Source organism: Vanellus vanellus (assembly GCF_965231255.1).
Source record: "Vanellus vanellus genome assembly, chromosome: 25".
NCBI classification, from domain to species: Eukaryota; Metazoa; Chordata; class Aves; order Charadriiformes; family Charadriidae; genus Vanellus; species Vanellus vanellus.
Window position 1 is genome coordinate 3,377,543 of NC_138930.1, and position 7,698 is coordinate 3,385,240.

Below are 7,698 nucleotides of genomic sequence, written 5' to 3' on the forward strand. Positions count from 1 at the left end.
TTTGGTACTTCAGTCCTTGGTGACTGGGCATCTCACAAAGCTGAGCCAGGGCTCGGACCTTGATTCCATGGGCTGTTGAATTCCTGCAGCATTCCTGTTCCCTATGTTAATATTTTTTTTCTCTCTCTCTCCACATCTCCACCCTCTTTTCATCTCTGCAGTCCTTCCCACATGCGTGCAAAGCTTTGGTACAGTATGCACTCCATGTTGCAGAACTGGGCAGAGGCTGTGTAGTTCCCCTGCAGCCCTCACAGCTGCCATTAACTCTGCCCTTTACCCACACCGCTCCCCGTGTCCAAAAATGCACAACTGCCCTGCGCAAAGGCTGTTTGCCTGATGCCTGGCTGTTGACAGTTCATCTGGCTCCTTCAGCACATTCTGGTGACACTGGAGGGGGCTAAAAAGAGGCACTCTGGGGAGGTTGCAGAAATGCTGTTAGAGCTCCGGGAAGGGGCTGGCATCTTGGAGAGAGAGAGAGAAGGGGATGACATCCAGGGAAGGCTGGAGAAGGAAAGAGCAATCTGCTGATAGTCAGCACGTCTGAGAAGCTGGGAACATATTGCATTAAACCGATAATAACACCTTGAACAGCAGGGTGGTAGTTTCCATCTGGCCTTGTGCTGAGTTTGGTCTCTCTCATTTCTTCCCCCCTGCAGCCAGGGAATCTGAGGCATAGGGTTGGCCACGGGTCACCCAGCAAGGCTGTGGCAGAGCAAGGATGAAGCAGAAGAGCCTTATAGCGAGAGCAGGGTGCTGAGCAGCAGCAGCAGCAGCAGCAGCAGCAGCAGCAGCGCGCAGCCTCTTGACTCTCCTTTCACCCCAACTAGATCCTCCTTAGGCTTTGGGAGGTGGCAAGGCACTAGAGCTCTTCGCTTAATTAGTAGCAACAGCTGAAGCACTTGAGAAACAAAAGCTCCTCTCTCTCTCTGCCCCACTTTTACTTGGGAGCCAGGGGTGGGGAGCAAATTGCTTGGAAGCCAGAAAGCGCCCTGGATCTTGTCACCATGGCTGCACAGACACAGCCTCCTGTTATCTCCAGAGGAACAAAACCCTCCTCCCACCCTCTCCTGTCTCAGCTGGAGCTGATAAAAGAAGAAGAAATAAACAAAACAAATAATAAAAATAATAATAATAATAATAAATGCCCCAACCCAGCAAATAAATATCCAGGGAATAAACCAGCCTTCTGCAAAACATATTTGTTTCTGCACTGGTTTTGGGGTTGCTGGAGAGCTGAAGGACTCAAATGAGCATTTCAGGTTACAAAGTGCCTCTCAGTAATACTGGGATTTACAAAATCGCATTCAGGAACATCCCGGATCATGCCATTTGCTTGAGAATAATGATCTCTAGCTAGATATATCTAATTGTATAGTTCTCATTTATTTATATACATGGATCTGTGTACTATTAACATGATTGTATATAATTTTTATGTCTTCTTGTTTGGAACCCACAGGGATCACATCTGCAAGTTTTCTGTAAGAGCCGGAGTCTTGCCTCTTCTGTCTCTGTATTGCATGGTGTGAAAGGAGAGGCGCCAGAGGTGCAAGGCAGTGGAATAAAGTAGCAGAACAAATCAGATAGCACAGATTTGTTTGGTATCTAGGCACCTCCAGTCTTGACTGCAGTGTGGTCAGGGGCTTTAGAAAGTAAAACAAAATGAAAAACAAAGTGGGACTTTGTTGTTGTGTTGTTTTAGTTGTGTTCTCGCAACTAAAAGGCTAAAAATATACCAAATAGCATAGCAGTAAAGCAGTGAAAACTAGCAACCATGTATTTGTATTTTGAGAGAAATTAGGGCTATTATGGTTACTCCAGACGGGCTTCCTACATAAACTGGGTAGATAATTTCACTTGGTGCTTCATGCATCAAAGCTCTGACCATCTGGCTGAACGCGAACATACCTTTTAGCAACATGTCTCATTTTGGCGTGATGCCTTCAGGGCCACCTCCCTACATCAGCCACTATTTCTGTGCTTAATTACACTTACTGTTAAAAAGGGACAACTTATTTTTAGTGTGTATCTTTCCAGTATCAGCTTCTGGCCACTGAATATTCTACTGCCTGTGTATGCACATAGGAAGCCGTATGTCTAAATCAACCCGTGAACTGGCCATTGGGGGTCAGATGTGCCACAGAATGATTCTAAGTTTTCCTGGGTTTTAAAAAAAGCCACTCATATGTGAACAAACAAATGAAGGACAATAACTGATAATTCAAAGTTTAACATAGTTTTCTCCTTTTGGCACTGGCTGGCACACTCAGTTCGTTGGCTCACCCACTTTTTTACTATTGGTAGTTGAAATTAAAATGCTTGTAATTCTAGCAAGAAAATTATGACCTTGTAATACAATAAACATTTTGCTTAAATGATAAGTATTGTCTTTGCTTACAACCTTTTCTTGTGTCTGCCAAAGAATATCAGGTTGCCCTTTGGTTCAAAAAGGCTGAAGAATGCCATATCAAATGGCCGATTATGTCCTTCAACTTTTCCACACCTGTATTTTCTCCCATCAGGAGTTCTTTGGCCAACTGTACTGAAGTGTTACCTGTAGAAGTCCAATCTGGGTCACAAAAGACCATTCAGTCAGAGACATTTCTGCCTGGGAGACTTACAGGGGTGAACTCTTGTTTTTCAACTTACCTGACCTTCCTTTGCATATGGACTTGCCTGGATAAACTCATTTAGACCATGACAACAGCTTGCTCAGCCCGGCCTGAAAAGATCAGGCTCTTATTGATAGCTCTGAGCACACTGTTACTGCTAAAGAAAGCATGCTGCTCTCATGCTCCCATTGCCAGATAAACACGAACATCTGCATAACTATTGTAACAACAGCAATACTAATATTAATGATGCTGGGGTGAGAACTGGGACTAGTCTCCAGTGCTTATATTCTCCTGGGAACTATCTCCAGGACCTCTCTCTGAAGACAGTCAGACACTCAGATGTCTTTGAGAACCTGGGTTAAGCGATCATTTTGAAGGAGCTGCTGATTTTGACCCAAACCCACCAATCAGTGAAGACCTGAGTGTAGGATTTCATAGCAAATCAGGTGTTCAGGCTAGGTGTGGACTTTTGATGAACTTATGGGGGAAAAGAAATTTCAAACCCTGGTCAATGCTGGGGATTGCAATCCAGGTCTCTGGGGCTTCATCATACCCTAACTTGCTGTGTGCTCCGGAAAAACTACTGTCCCTTCGCAATTTATTTTTATTTTTTGCCAAGAGGAAGAGCAGCATCTCTGGGCCTGAGGTACAAGAACTAAGTCCTCTAGTACAAAGGCCCCAGAAGGTCTCTGCCCTCCTTACCCCCACATGATGGACAGGGCTTGTGCCAGTGCTCAGGGAGGATGTTATGGGTCAACATCATTGTCACCCCTTTGCCTCATAAACAGTTACGATTAAAGACCAGTTTCCAAGGATGCACGGCTGTGCTCTCACACCCCTTGGTGTGGCAGAACTAGCCCATAATTTTGTTTCTGCAGGGACAGTATTTGACCTCTCTGTCCCCTGCTGACCATGTGCCCCCTTTTATGTATTAGCACACGCTGGTTGGAGTGTCTGCCCCTCTGCTATCACTCACGTACATACACCCCTCATCTCCCAGCACCCACCGACTCCTAGCATCTGTGCCACTTGCTTGGCCTCTTTTCCTTTATGCTACTCCCCTCCACAGTCGTGTGACTGCTATTGTGTGGTCCTTGCCACACAAAAGCTAGCCTGACCTAATTTAAATCAGTGCTATTGAAGCTGTTCTTGTTTTATCTCTCAGCACAAGGGCTGTGCTCCCCATTTCAGAGGTAGCAGAAATGAATGGCTAATTGGGGGGGTATTGTGCAAGGCGGTGTTGTCTCCCAGCCCTGATTGTCAGCTCTCCTCCTCGACAGTGCTCCGAGCTTCCCTCTCTTGTAACAGCCATGCAGGCTGGTTGGGGAGCAGAGGAAGGAAAAGGGGAGAATGGGACTCCACAGCCATCGCAGCGTGTCAGGCAAACAAAGCAGACCATGGCTGCCTTCAGCGCAATGGTGAAAAGGCTGGCTGGGGGAGGGTTCCCTTTTTCAGAAAGGGCAGATGCTGGTGATAATAGTAGAGAATATCCATCCTTCACCTCCAAATAAGCCCCCCTGCTTTCTTTTTTCCTGGGTATTTATGTGACAATCCTTCCTAGCGCTCTGGAGACTGTCCTCGGGGAGGGGGGGTGAGGCAGAGGGGGCTCTCACACATGAGCATTGCCGCAGGGGTGGTAAGTCTTGGGAGCAGAGGAAGTGGGATAGGTCAGGGGCTGGAGGGGAGACTGAAATGCTGCCAGTCTCTTTGTCCTGCCGGGCAAAGTTTGAGCAGTCACTGACAATGGATCTTTGTAAGGAAAGCGAGAACATCCCTGGGAGCTATTCCAGCAAGTGGCAACCAGCACGAAGAGGGAGCTTTGTCTGGGCCCTCAAAGCCAGAGTTGCCCATGCAAGGAAGCTCTAGAGCCCACAACCATCTACTCGGTATGTCTCAAGACTACCAGACTCCAGTGCTACCTTAACGAACGACCAGTGCGATATTTGGGAGTTAACACTGGGAGTACAATGCCTTCTCTCTGATTTCTGCCTCTGCCTCCCACAGATACCTTCTAAGAGCTTCCTCCCTGGGGCTGTCTGGTCTGCAGCTCTCCTTTCTCCACTGATCGCCAGACTGAAAGAAGTCTGCAGAAGAAAACAAAACACCCATTTGAATCTTTCCATTGATGGTCTTGGGTCACTTACAGATCCACTTCCTCGTGCTCGAGGGAGAGGACTTCACCCCTGGCTATTGATTAGGTTTGCCCCCAGTGCGCTCAGCTGATGCACAGTCCAAAGGTTGCTACCAGAGTCCTCTCCTGCCAACTCTGCCAGCTGCAGGCAAAAAGAGTGCAACACCAGGATATTTTACAGTAATATGAAGCAAATAAGTCCCAAAGTTTCAGGTTTGTCATGGACTTTAATGTAATGTTCTAATCCTTATCGCAAGTCAGATCAGAATAAAGTACTGCCAAGTCCTAGAGTTCAAAGACACATGACAACCTTCTCTCTATCCCTTTTGGCCCCAAATCAAGAGATTAGCTACAAAATGGTAAAATTAAAAGTAGTTTTTATTAAAAATAAGTTTTATTAAAAGTAAATTTTATCAAAAGGGAGGTTCTTTTCACTTTCATCTGGGTTTACGTTTCATTTCTCCCTTCTAAGCTTTTCTCTGCAGTCAGCAGAGCATAAACACACTTCAACAAACAAAACAAAGAGGAAAAATAATGCTCATGTTACCACCTGATTCCAAGGACTGAGGTTTTACCAAAAAAAAAGAATGATTGCCATGGGTGTATGAGTTGTTAACACTGCATTATGATAAGAGGAACTAGTATATTCCTAGAACCACCTGGGATTGTCAACAGAGTCTTTACCCAAAACCTCAGCAATGGGAAACTCACTACAGGGTGATGCTGCCCATCACCCCGCTGTGTCCCATCCTCTTGCACAGCTCCCTCTGCCTTGGAGAGACACCAGTGATGAGCACAGAGTCTGGCCCACTGTGCTTTAGAGAAGCTTCATTTGCAGGGAGGGAAATTTTCTCCGCAGCAGAGAGGTCTTTCGCTCAGAAAACGGCCAGTCCTCTTCCAGCTCCTTGTCCCTTGGGCTGGATCTGCAGGGAGCTCCGCTCCCTGTTGCCACTATTCTACCGACATCTGGTGGCAGATGCCTTCGGAAGAAAAGATGATGCTTCAAAAATGGCCCAAGCCCTGGCACGTCCTGCCCTCATTAACCTGAGCCCCGGCCTTGGGCTGGGCGGGTGGGCCCAGGGGCTGGGCCCGGGCCTGGAGGGGGAGGCTGGGCCCGGGCCTGCCGGCAGCCCCCGTGGCTCGGAGCGGGGTGCGAGGCCAGGCCGTGCCCTCCTGCTCCCCCTCAGCGGGGGGTTCCTCCTGGGGGCTGTCCCCATTCTGAGGGGAGCACCACCGAAACGCGACCGAGCCTGGCCCAGGGACACCCACCTCAGCCGCCTCCTGAGGTGAGCGGGCCTCCTGAAGCACAAATTACTCGTTAGGGCTAATCACTTGGAATCCCGCGCGGCTCTTCTCAGCGTTTGGAGGTAGGTTTTGTTTCTGGTTGTCGTGAGGCGGTCACGGGGGTGTCACCTCAGCCGCCGCGCTAACATCACGCGCCGCCCATAGGCCCATTGCAGCGCGGGTTTCCGTAGTGTAGCGGTTATCACGTTCGCCTCACACGCGAAAGGTCCCCGGTTCGATCCCGGGCGGAAACACCTGTTTTCATTTTTTTTTTTTTTAATTTGAGTTTGTATTATATTTCCCCGCCTTTCCACGGCGGCTCCCCCGCCACCAGTTGGGAGAGAAGGCATAACGTGATGCAGCGCCCGCGTCCCGCCGCGCCTGGCTGGCGACCGCCGGGGCTGGGGAGGGTAACACGCAGCCGGCAGGAGCGCGGGGCGTGCAGACGCGTTCAGAATTGGCTTTGGAATCGGTGGGAAGCAAGAAGAAAAAAAAAAAAAAACCAACACTAAGAAAATAATGTGTTGCGTTGGCCGGGAATCGAACCCGGGTCAACTGCTTGGAAGGCAGCTATGCTAACCACTATACCACCAACGCTCGGCGAAAATAGCCTCCCCGGCCTGCCTCAGCAGCCTCAGCCCTCTGGACCCAACCATCTTCCAGCAGCGGGGGGGGTGGACCGCAGAGAACGCTGAGAATAGCACCACAATTGCCCCAAAGCGACAATAAAAGTTGAATGAGAGGCCCTGTTCGGAGGCTGGGTGGGTGAAGCATGTGCTTTTTCTTTGCCCTCTGTCAGCCTCAATTCTCTCATTGCCCCTCTTCCCTCCGGAGAATGGTTCCGTCCACCCGCAGGGGTCCGCCCCCGCAAACTCAGTGGTTTCTCCCAGCCCCCCGCGAGTTGGTACTTCCCCTCGCCCCCGCGCGCTCCCGCCATCCCGCCCCGCGCGCTCTCGCCACTTCCGCCGCCGGGTGAAAGGTCGCGCTGTGGCAGGCCGCCGCCCCCCCCTCCTTCCCTCCCCCCCCCCCCCCTCCCGCCCCGTTTCCGGGGCTGCCCCAGTGTCCGGGACATGGAGCGGGAGTGACGGAGCCGCCGCCGCCGCCCCCCCCCCTCCCCGCAGAGGAGCCGCCCCCCCGCCCCTCAGGGGGAGGTCGCCGCGCCCCGGGGTGAGTGAGGGGGGGAGGGGGGCGCTCCCGGGGACCGGCGGGGTGGGGAGTTTCTCCCCCCTCGGTACGGGCAGGGCTCGGCCGGGGAAGGGAGGGGAGGGCGGGAAGGAGAGTTTTGCCCCTCCGTGGGCCGCGTTCCCCCCCTCCCTTGGGTGGGGGGGTGCCGTAGGGGGTGGGGATTGTATTTTTCTGTCTCCCTCCCCCGTGACTTGTGGCCCCCTCAGGGTGTGGGGGGCGGCCACCCCTTGCCTGAGGGGGGGTGTGGAGGGGTGGGTGTTCTCCCACGGTTTTCCCTCCACGCGTGGGAGGACCCCTGGCCCTGAGGGGGTGGTTTGTATTTCACTCCCCCCCCCAACACCACCCCCCGGTGATGGGGTGATGGGGCGGGACGCTTTGCCCTGGGGAGGGGTGTTTGTCGTCGTGTGTCCCCCCCCCCCCCCCGTGTCCCCCCCTCCAGCAGCCTGTGCTCTCCCCGAGGGGGGTGAGAAGCTGCTCACTCCT